Genomic DNA, 12015 nt, shown 5'->3' on the forward strand with positions numbered 1-12015 from the left:
CTAGCACATTACATAGCAGACAATAAGCGCAGCGGTTTAAAAAGGAGGCAGAGAGAAATATAAAAGACAGAAAAACCCACTCTGAAACGTACTAGATTTTAGGAAAAATCTTCCCGGAAACAACAACCGCAAACGATGCTGCCCCGACGACTACGGGCCGCGCATTCCAAGACACGGGGGCGGACCGCGTTATCAGGGACCGGTTCCCATTTGCCTCTCTCCCTCGCTTACGCGGATTCGAAGGGAGACCAGAGGATCCCCTACCGAAGCGAAAATGGATACTATTCGTTGCTTATTACGCGACCCTTCGCACATTCGAGAGTCCCGCTCGCCTGCAACAGAAAACGAAAGGTGTGCTGTCCATGTTTCTTTCGATTACGCAAAGAAAAAATACTCAAAGCGAGGAGTTGATTGAAGTATTGGCTCTGCATCACTGCAAAGTGTATGTTTCTTACTCCTTTTGTTTTGAGACATTCAGGTAGGACTTTTAGAGAGAGACGAGAGCTAATACTTTAATCAACTCCTCGCTTTAAGTATTTTTTCTTTGAGTAATCGAAAGAAACATGGACAGCACACCTTTCGTTTTGTGTTGCAGGCGAGCGGGACTGTCGAATGTACGGAGGGTCGCCTAACAAGCAACAAATAATATCAGTTTCGGCTTCGGAAGGGGTCTGGTCTCCCTTCAAATCCGCGCAAGCGGTGGAGTGAGGCAAATGGGAGCCGTTCCCTGATATACCGGAGAGGGGCCCCTTGATAACGCTGTCCGCCCCCGGGTGGGCCGTGTCTTGGAATGCGCGGCCCGTAAAACGGTCGTCGGGGCAGCATCGCTTGCGGTGTTGTTTCCGGGAAGATTTTTCCTAAAATCTAGTACCTTTCGGAATGGGTTTTTCTATGTCCTTTATATTTCTCTCTGCCTCCTTTTTAAACCTCTGCGCTTATTGTCTGCTACGGAATCAGAAATACACGTAGACTAATCAGAAACCTATCCTATAGTAATTAGGAAAGCATTGAAAACTTATGAGAAAAGCATCATAAACCAGTGAGAAACTCACTCATCAAGTATGAATCACAAAAGACTGGCCAATATTAAACATAAATTCATCAGAAATTCGTCACAAGATTCATCAGAAATTCTGATGGCTCTGATGTCAAAAGTCATTGACTTTTCAACAAAAAATCATTAAGCATGTTTGTAAGTGTCATCGTGTCCTTGTCCTTCGAGGCTATTCTCAGGACGTCCTGACGATAACATTCTCGACTGTCCGTGAAGAGTCATTCAGGGACGTCCTGTGCCCGTACCTGTGGGCAGCTAGCGGGACGAGAAATATTTCTTTGTTTAGTTTACCTGTTCAGACTTTCTAAACAGATTTATTTTCTTTTTGGGCCGATACTGGGACCTGATTGACATTTTTCTGAAATAAAGGGTGGTCCAGGGTAAACTTCTCTGCATCTAAAAAGGATGACTATCTATGATAAATGGAGCGCATTACTCGTGAGAAACGCGCGATTCTGTCGAACTACTTTTGACTTTCAAAACTTCTACCTGAACGTCTCAAACCAAAAGGAGTAAGAAACATAGACTTTGCATTGATGTGGACCTAATACTTCAATCAATTCCTCACTTTGAGTACCCTTTCTCTGCGTAATCGAAAGAAACATGGAAAGCTCACCCTTCGTTTTGTGTCACAGGCGAGCAGGACTCTCGAGTGTACGGAGGATCGCGTTAGAAGCAATAAGGAGTGTCTGTTTCGGCTTCGGAAGAAAATTCTAGTATCTTTCGGAGTGGGTTTCTCGGACTTCGTGCACCTGACAAGATTTGTTTTATTGCGTCTTTTATATTTCTCTCTGCTTTCTCTTTAAACTGCTGCGCTCGTTGTCCGTTATGAATTGTACTAGAAACAAACCGCGAGATTGTATTGCGGAATTTAATCAAGATGTATGGAAAAAGAGTTATCAGGACTGCGTCTGGTTTCGGATAAATTATACGCAGAAAAATGAGGTACAGGTGGGTGCAGGTGAAGTCGTCCTCACAAGGTCCCGCGAGTGTTCCAGGTTGACACCCTGAGGATGTGCAGGTGATATGACCGGGAGTCCCACTTTAACGCGGAGGTAACACTGGGGGGGGCCAGTTGATAATTTCCTGAGGATGTCATCGTCGTCCGGGGTTGAGATGCTGGGGACGGACAGTCGCAGGACGTTTCTGTGTTGTTGGGGTTATGACCCGCAGTTTGAGAAACACTGCTCTACCCGTTCGTTCCGACGATAACCTTGTATCTTCAAGAACACCATCAAACAGGACCTTTCTGCTGATACGTAGGGTGACATGCAATTGCTTTATTTGCATTTCTCTGCTGTGCAATATCTTTACTGTTTGCTTCTTATACTTGGCATGTGTTCTTGGAATTTCGGTTCCCATCCGATTGTGCTGACATTTGCATTTACTGTTTCTTGGACTGTTCAACATGGCCTGTAAGCTGTCATGGAATAGCAATTAAAATCAGAAAACTGCAAAAAAAAAAAAGCATCTGAAACATAGCTGTCTGACTGATTCCTTTAACAATCTCCTCACAACTGCCCGATGAATGATAGCTCATGTAACCACTCCTCTGTTTCCATGGCACGTGATACGCACCTTGAAGATGTCGTGTACAGAAACGAGCTGTAACAGGCTCAGAACATCAGTTTCTCTCTAGGACAAGGAAGTTTAGATGATGTGGTGAATCTATATGAGTTTATTGCCTTGAATGGACAATCCTCGCTCAGAGGTAAAACTTATTTACGGTGACTACAGCCTTCAAAATTGAACTATACATTTTTTCATGCCCTACACCTGTCTTTGTATCCCGGAGTTCACCCAAATGACTTTAAACCTTTTTGCAAGAGCAGCCTTTTGGGCAGAAATTGGCCGCAAAGTCTCAAATAGAAACTCTGATCCCTACCGAGCAGTGTTTGTTAGCTGTCGGGGTTGTACAATGTACAGCTTGGGATAAAAGCTTACTGAACACTATGGTGTCACATTTTCCCATTTCCATTCACCATTCCCATGGTGTCACATTTCCCATAAGTGACAACCTACATCAACAAAAGTGGACACACATGCTCAGAGATGAATAGTCACCCATTTCTTATTCGATCTCTTGCTGGTAGCTGGTGGGGAACCGCTCCGATGAAGAAAAAGAAGTTTTGTCTCAAGCTCTACAAGCTGTTGTGTTGCAGTCACAAATTCTGAACTGCGTACCACTTCTTAAGAGAATCTTTGGAAATTTGGAAGCGTTATCCAGGCGAAAAAATGAACTGGGAAGTCAACCAGTTGGTTCCCAGGTTGCACCAACTGGTGGTCAACAGGAACCAACTTGTACCAAACTGGTGACAACTGGAAAGTGAACTGGTACCGGTACAAGCTGGGGTGGTGGCAACTGGTACAGGTCCCGACAAGAGTTTACGGAACACTGGAGTGGTGTATATAGACATCTGAGCGACACGGTTGCTGCAAACAGAGTAGATAGACTTACAAACCGGTGACCGGATACTCGACGCTCTCCTATGCTGGCCGAAAACGGAACACGAGGCAAAAACTTGATATTGGCAGAATGTTAAGGGCACGCTCTTTCATTCTATGTCACTAACGTCCACCTAGACGTAAAACTCTGCTCAGTAGATCACTTTTTTTTCAGCATGGTTTTCGAGATTCAGACGAACTTTCACCCGGCCTAAATCGACAGCGGTTCAACATAGTGCAGTAAGACTCGGGAAAATGTCTTTATTTGCAGAATTCATGATAATTTTTTGGAACAAAACTGGAGGGTGTCGAGCACGACCTTTGGGTGATTTGGCCTAGAATTACACAGCTCGTTGGACAAACATGGTGAGCTGCTGGTTTCCACTGGACACCAGCTATCGACGTGATTGCCGGTGCCTGACCGACGGCGACGGGATGGACATCAGGCCCCTCCTATTTACCGTTGCCCCCAGCTGGTGGCTCTTCGTGGGCAGCACCACGCATGCGTCTGTTCGAATTTTCCGCATTGGACAAGGCGGTTCCTTCGTCTTGCCTCTCCGTTGTGAATCTTCGAAACCCCGAGGGCACGTACGCGATTGCCTGATCTTGTGCAGGGGGCTTACTTAGTGTACAGAACATACTGCTGTATGTTTATTGTCTTATGACGGGCGTGGATGAAATGTGTCATGAAACGCATTGTTAACTGAACAATCTTATTTTCAACAAAGACCAAGCTTGCTTATGCATTCCAGACACTAATTTTAGTCTCGAACGCGAAGGGAACTTCCCGGTTATTGTTAAAGTTACTTGAACAATTTTTTAGTACAAAGCAAATTCCTGCATAGAGTGGGCAATGCGGCTCAAATTTAATCCATGTAATGGAATTTCTACGTTCCATGCGCGCTGTCACCAGTCTTTTTCGACCAGCTTGGTCTCTGGATTTTACATTTATCTTGCAATGTAATGTGCATAGGCGCTATGTAACTTGCAGTATGTTCCATATATTTCCCTATCACAGAATGTCGAAGTGTACGCATTATCGCTCTGCCTGCGAGGAAATCAACATGGGATGGTGTAAGGCATAGTTGCTGCGCTAACGACAGCTGATTAAGACGCACACCTCCAGGATTTTCTGCCAAGAACTTCTCATCACTAAGCCTCCACTCTTGTGTTGTTGGTGGGTACAGTGCCGCCTTCTGTATGCTTGCTTCATACACTACTGCAAGTCTTGCAAAGTTGCCTTAGCATTTTACCAGGCTTTTGAGACGATTTCCTCAAGTCATAGTTAGGTGACATAAGGACATAGAGTGCAAAGCTAAGTTTTCAACATATTTACATCTTCTATGAGATGTGGTTTGAACAATTTTCCCAGAGTGACCACGCCATGAATATAATCAACAGAGAAACTAGTGATATTTGAATACTGTGCGTTCTACAGGTCACTTCACTCTACTGGTACCATGGCGTCGTCTGATGATATTGTGCCATTTTTCTCTTAAGCATGTAGATGCTTTGCTGAATCACTGCATAGGAGTGACCGAGAAAGAAATCGGTAGGAGAATTGGACGGCTTTTAATAAGCGTTCCGGACCGCGATGGATAACGAGAGTCTGGAGGAGGAAGGACGAAGCAATACACACAAACGATAGAATAGAAGCAAATCAGTCGATTTGGAATATGAAGGAATGAAGTCATGTTGTGTTGCATTTCAGTGTTTCAGTTTGTTTTTCTTTATTTCAAAGCTGTAATCAAATATCACTTCAGCTTTAAGGAGTATGTCAAAATATATTAGAAAGCAAAACAAGTGCCGCAAGGTATTTCTTAACGGTAAAACGTCATTGAAATACTCGAAGTTCACGAAACTTGTATTGCTTTCTAATCCCATTTAATATGCTCCTCAAAGCAAAAGTACCCAGCTATTAGTACCCACAACCAGTGCCCCGCCTAAATCGGTTTAGCGGAGGGAAAGCGTCGGGCGCAGATACATATTCCCAATCCCGGGCCAGTTTCGTAACAATGTTGCAAGGCCAGCCGCGCGCCGGCACTGCTTGCCAGCAGAACCCCAGTGACAGAAGACTGTTCCGCGTTTCTGCGCCGATGACGGTCCCGTCGGTCGTGCTGCCAGAGGAAGGTAACCCGTGATACGCCTCGGCCGACTGAGGCGCCGACGGCACGGAGAAAACGGATGTGGTGCTGTTCTGACCAGTGATACAAAAGCACAAGATCTGGGGACAAACTCGTACGATCCCCCCGGCAGCATGCATCTAACCTATACCCGCACCGGGGAAAACTTTTCTATCCCAATGGAATTCGACATTTGTGTGTTGATTTTATTGAGCAGTTTTTGTTTTGTTTTTGCTTTTTCTGTCTGTCATGATCTTATACGAATCAGATAGGCTACCAGCTGCAATCAATAAATACGCGAAGTCCAAATTTGTGAAATGTGCAGTTGGATAATTCCCACGACTTTGTGCCTTTTCTGATGTTGACGCACCTGAAGCAGGCCGTCAGATCGTAAAAAATTGGATGTTTTGTTCGAACCATTTTCTATAGCGTTCCATCTGCAAGCCGTCACGAAAACCCACGTCATTTTCACAAACCGCGTTCGTTGGCAAACTTTAGCCTAGCTTTATTATGCAAAGCACTAGGGCACAGATGTCGCCACGTCTCGCCGTCCTCATGGTCGTTCTGCTTGTCAACCACCGTTTCACCACTGTACAAGGTAGCTACAAACGTAGAAAAAATAGATTTTCTAATTTTGCGTGCAAGCCGTTCCATAGATAATGCCCTATCACTACGCGACACGTTATTTTCGTATTATAGCGCGTTCCGTCTCGGAAGCAAATGCTCCCGTATTTCAAAATGGTGACATTATTCCAAAAGTTTTGAAAAGAAAAAAAAATAATAGCAAGATCATTCTTTAGAGTTTTGCACTGTTTTGCTCAAACTTAAGTTATTAACTTATTAAGTTATTAACTCAAAGTTATTAAACTTCCGGTTTGCTTTACTGCCACATCGTCGACGTAAGAGGCCAGCAATAACTGTTGGTTTGATGAGCGAAAAACACTGTTTTCTCATCTGTTCTTTTTTCAGCATTTAATGTACCTTTTTCGCGGAAACTTGGCGAATTTTGATGAAGTTTGCACATGATGTTCATGCGCAAGAGCAAACAAGCTCCGAAAAAATAATTTTTTGATGGGCTATCACTAGATCGGTATTTGGAATTGGTCCAATTTTGCGAAGTGTTTCTAATAGGGTGCTGTATCACACAATGCCTGTATCACACAATGCCTAAAGGCCCCTTGATGGACCAATAAATAATAATAAAAAATAATGTGGAACAAATATCATGAATCCCATATGGTACCTTTTTCAAAATTGCACTGATATGACTTGCAATTTCATCACTCCAGACGCAGCCAATATTTAGTAAAGGTGCACTGACTTTTGAACGATAGGACTAGTTAAGTTAGCCCTATATCAAAATGTATGTTATTGTGTAAAATGAGTATTAAACGCGTCTACATATGAAAATGGGGACAGGCGCCACCCAAGAAGAAAATGTACGAAAATGGTAAATGTGTAGGCAACTGCTGAGTAGCTGCAGCTGTTTTCTGGAGCTTGTTTTTTTTTTTTTAATTATGGTGTATTCCACCTGAAGGTAACCTTTTCTTGTGGGGCACACGAAGCACATTGCTAGTATACGGACGCCCACCAAAAAATAAGCTGCCTACCGCACTGACAGCAGCGTGAAAAATTGTCTAACAACAGGTACCTTGAGAATCCCGAATCTTTGGGTCACGCTTTGTTGTCCGTATGAAGCGATACGAGATGGGATGCCCCCCCCCCCCCCCACCCTGCACCTTCAGTTTTCTTACGATGATTTTTGTTCAGATACCTTTCGGCGTGCTCAGCAAACATAATTCGGCACTTGTCGTGCGCCACGGATGCCGACATCGGAGCCGCTCACCATTTTCCTCTGCATGTTTCACACGGTAGACTGCCCCTCACTGTATACTCTTTCATGAAGCCCTCATACCAACAGTGCGCACCGGTATGTCACCAGAGGAACTCTCGATAGCTATTACTTGCAGCATTCAGGAAGCCCTGATCAGGTCCAAGAGGGTAACCGGACACGTTGGTCCTTCATTAAGAAACTACCGTCGCACCGGCTTTTGAGAGATATTTTGCACAAAGATAGGTTGCATTTATAAAAGTGTCTTTTCGATTGCCAGCACGCTTTTTACTTCGCCCGTCGGTCGAAACCATTCCTTCCTTGATTATAGTGCCTCATAAGCACATCGAAGGCAAAGTACAGCGATGGCTCCCCGCTATTCAACACCTTTTGTGTCCCGGATGGGGTTGTGATCAGCGCTCCCGTCTTCCTTCCTTCATGCAGGCGACTGCAATTTACAGGCTTCCTCTCCTCCAGAGGACTCACACGACATCGTTAACAACTGTTCGAAGCCTGTTTGCTCGCTGCCTTCGTGGCTGCCTTGGAGTTTCAAGGTGACTTTTATTGAGTCGCGCAGATGACACGCGCGAGCCTCACTGGCTTCATAGCTGAGGTCGTAACACCATCGCAAACCCCTAGGTCTCTAGCGCCCCCACCCATTTTCGTGAAGCTTCCGGATACTCGAGAACAAGGCGCCCCCCCCCCCTCCCCTTAATGGCGAGACGAAACGAAAGTGCGAGGCAGCGATCGACAGCCACTACGGTGGTGTGGCCCACGGATTGAATGTTTCACGCGTCTGTTCCTGTCATTTCGCCGACGACGCCTATGTTGATGAAGATGTATTCCAAGTTTGGCTCGGGCTACAGCAGGAACGCAAGCGGTTGAAGACTGACGCCGTGCCTACCATATTCGATCAGGAACAAGGGCAGAAACCAGTAATGGAGGTAAGTGACAATCCTGCGTGGTCATAGCTACGCTGCGATGAAAAATATCAGTTGTCACAGTAAACATCATCGCGGACACCTGGCCTCGCCGCCGATTGTAACGTCACAGTCACTACTAATGTACACAAATTATTACAATGATTGCAGCATCCTGACGCAATAGTACGCAAAAGATTGGTGTTGTGCTAATGGTCGTCTGTATTATGCAGGAGTAACGTAACACACCCACATGGCAGCATTACTCTAATGTTATTGCAGCTAGTGGATGTTTCTACTGTTCCTAGAGTAAGCCTGATGGCAGCATTCAGGGATGTGAAAACATCGCAATCTGTGTTTGGCTACGTCCGAGACACTGCATGTTGCATCAGTATTCTACTGCAGCCTTGTTGCTAATTTCTGGCTCTATTTCAGGCGGCGGCAAGCACGTCAACGGAATCAACTGCGTTTGGTATGTTTTGTCAAGCCACGAAAAAAATTTCAATTCTTTTTGCACGTCCCACAAAATAATGGATATGTATGAGCCCTGAAAATTGCCGATTTCTGTGAAAGGAATCTTGTGTGATGCGGCTGCCAGTGTTTATAACGTAACGTTGACAGGAAAATAACTGTGAAAGTGAAACAGGGACCTCAAAGGAGAATATTTATTGGCATTGTCATTTTTATGTTTGTTATTGTACCCGCTAGGCCCTCAACGTATTCTTTTGAGTGCTAACACTCAAGGCCATATTTCAGATGCGGAGGTCATGGCAGAAGCAAGTGCTGGGGACCGACTTCCCACTTCGCGGCGCATCTCACGAGGGGATTATCCAGAAGGCTGTATGTAAACATCTATCACTGCAGTTCACTGTGCCGTAACGGGGATGCCACTAAGACATTGCTTCACGTCTTTTCTCCTGTTTTTTCCCCAACAGACACACTCAACATGCTTATTCCTTTTTTTTTTTTTCATTGCGTCATGTGGGGGAGTAAACAGGGAAAATATGCCACAAAGAAAAATTGGTATTTTTGACAGCTGCATACATATCTTCTCCCTGTTGCCCATGTCTTGCAGCCATTATACTGGATGGACTACTCCTGGGACCTCCGGTGCCGTACCAAACAGTCGGCCAGTACGGGTTTCTCTATACCTTAGTTCCAATTGATCGTGGGGAAGCCGTAAAGAAGGATGTGAGGCACATGGGAACACAAACAGCTGTTCCTTTGTGTACATTAGGTACTGAGAAATAGCACTTATTGTGTAATGGTTGAAACGTGTATTTGTACACAGGCACTCAGACAGAGTTTGTTGCGTCGAGCACAACTGTGCAGACTGAGCTTAGCCTTCCGCCATAAACTTCCTCGGCACTGGCTGAAGATGTCGCAGGGGACATGAGAGGCAGCGAAACTGCATTGCAGTCTACATACCAATATTTTGATACTGGTGTGCAAATGGCCTCAACTCCAGAGTTAGGTACAGCGCCAGATGTAGTGCAGATGTAGTACTCGATACCACGTTTGGATCGACAAGGTACGTGGCTCTGATGTGCGGTTTTACAGACACCTGTAGTACTGTTGGTACCTTTAGCTTCGGGCATAGAGAGGGTTTAGACAGAGTAACGGAAGCACCTGGAAATCCATTGCGTTATATTTATAGCTGAAGAAATGAAATGTTGCCTTGCGATCACAGTTCGTAATCTTTAGGTCTCTTACAGAAGGCCATTTCATTACTTCAGGTAGGTAAAAGATGTGAGACAAATAATTTTCTGTCGTTTATATAGTGGACTCCCATTAAGTCAAAAATCGATAAATTGAAATTTATGCTTATCTAAAACACACAGTGGTTTCCCTGGTATACTTACGGTGTTGTAAGATATACTTCAATGGTTCAAATTACTGCTTAGCTCAACCAAGCTCTGGTGGATAGCGGGGGGGGGGGGTGAAGTTGCTGAGAGTTTACTGTAATTTCTTAGTGTAACCCACATACATCACCCTAAACGTCATTCACAGGCATGATTTAATCTTTTACATGCAGCAACCACGACAGGGTCCCATCATTCAAGACCCTATATACATCAACTGTGAGTCCGTGGCCATGGGCAAAAAAACAACACATATGTGTATGTTTCCTTCTTTTAGGGAGTAAGGTGTACTCCTCTTTCTTGTTGCTGAGTCTAGTCTGCGAGAGCTCCTGTCAGAATTCTTGTACTGTGGTGTCAGTGAGCTTACCACCACGATAAATCCAAGAGGGACATGGGTACAAGCTACAACAACGTGCAGCTGCCGCAGGAAGCGAATCTGGTCTATTTAACCCTGGGTCGGAAGCAGACCTTTGGGCAACGTGCTGCTGTGTACGTCCATACTGTTTTCTAGGGTGAACGTGGCAAAGGCCCTTGGCATGTTTGAAATGTTGAGGGTACCAGCACTGTCCAAGTCACAGTACTACAGGACCCAGAAGGAGTACCTCCTTCCCGCTGTCAGTTATGTAAGTACATGCCATCTGCATGAAACAGCCAGTACGAACTCAGCACTACTGCACATAAATGCAATATTGTATTGCCCATATTTTGCCCTCTTGATGAGGAGCCACAACAATGAAAGAACTTAGTTATCCTGGGTCCCCTTCTAATGGACAATATACTGCTTTTTCCGCAATAATCCAAGGTTAATCTTGCTAGGCAGAAGGGACTCCTTGAACAGCTGCAGCCACGTCCCCTAACCATTGCCGGTGACGGGGGATGTGATTCTCCTGGACACACTGCCTCTATGAAACTTACACGCTGCTCGAGACCACTGCCAACCGCATAGTACACTTTGAATTGGTCAAGGTACTCACTTCAGTTTTTGCTTTACTCCTCACTGTTTCAGAGGAACTTTGGAGAAGGCTAACATCTGCCACATACTTGTTGGCTTACTTATGTTTTTGTACAGGCAACTGAGGTATCGAGAAGTAATGCCATGGAGAAGCACGGGTTACAGAGGTGCCCGGCATTCCTTGAATGCCATGATATGGTCATGGACACCCTTATTGCAGACTGACACAGTGGAATCAAGGCGATGATGAGGAATAGCTGCCCCCAGATAAAACATCGCTTTGATGTGTGGCACGTTGTCAAAGGTGCCTATACCAGGTGCATACTGTTATAGTTTTCTTGGGGATAATGACAACGAAATTGATTTCCCAGGGGTAAAGAAGAAGCTATTGGCACTTGGCCGCTCAGCAAGTCATCAAGTGGTGAACTTGTGGGTTGATAGCCTCGTTCGTCATGCTTACTGGTGCCCAAAGACGAGTGGAGGAGACGGCGACCTATGTCTTGCAAAGTGGACGTCGGCCCTCAACCACATTGTGGACGTCCATGAGAATGATGATCCTGTCTACCCAGTCTGCTACCATGGTGCGACCTAGGAACCCTGTGAGTGGCTGAAGGAAGGTAAGCATTTCACATTGGCATGCACGTCTTTTGGTGCAAATTTTTCTTTCTTCCTTTTCGTTTTTTTTTCTCTCTACGTGAATACGTCTTTGTTGTCAATATGAGGGGGCAAACTGGCCATCTTGCAACATGATTTTGTCGACTTGACTACTGGACAGAGGTCAACTGGAAAAGTTTCATTCGATAAAACAATGCTCATTCAATAAAACAA

At 45.0% G+C, this 12015-nt stretch overlaps 1 long non-coding RNA gene across 2 annotated transcripts in view; it reads left to right on the forward strand.

The window, feature by feature from the left end:
* Window positions 1-6079: 6079 nt before the first annotated feature.
* Window positions 6080-12015, forward strand: part of LOC135368119 (uncharacterized) — a 130696-nt gene continuing 124760 nt past the window's right edge. For both annotated transcript variants that reach the window (XR_010414681.1, XR_010414683.1), the window contains exon 1: window positions 6080-6220. This is a non-coding gene — a long non-coding RNA (uncharacterized LOC135368119). The remainder of the gene's footprint in view (window positions 6221-12015) is intronic.

Source organism: Ornithodoros turicata, chromosome 1 (genome assembly GCF_037126465.1).
Source record: "Ornithodoros turicata isolate Travis chromosome 1, ASM3712646v1, whole genome shotgun sequence".
Taxonomy (NCBI): Eukaryota; Metazoa; Arthropoda; class Arachnida; order Ixodida; family Argasidae; genus Ornithodoros; species Ornithodoros turicata.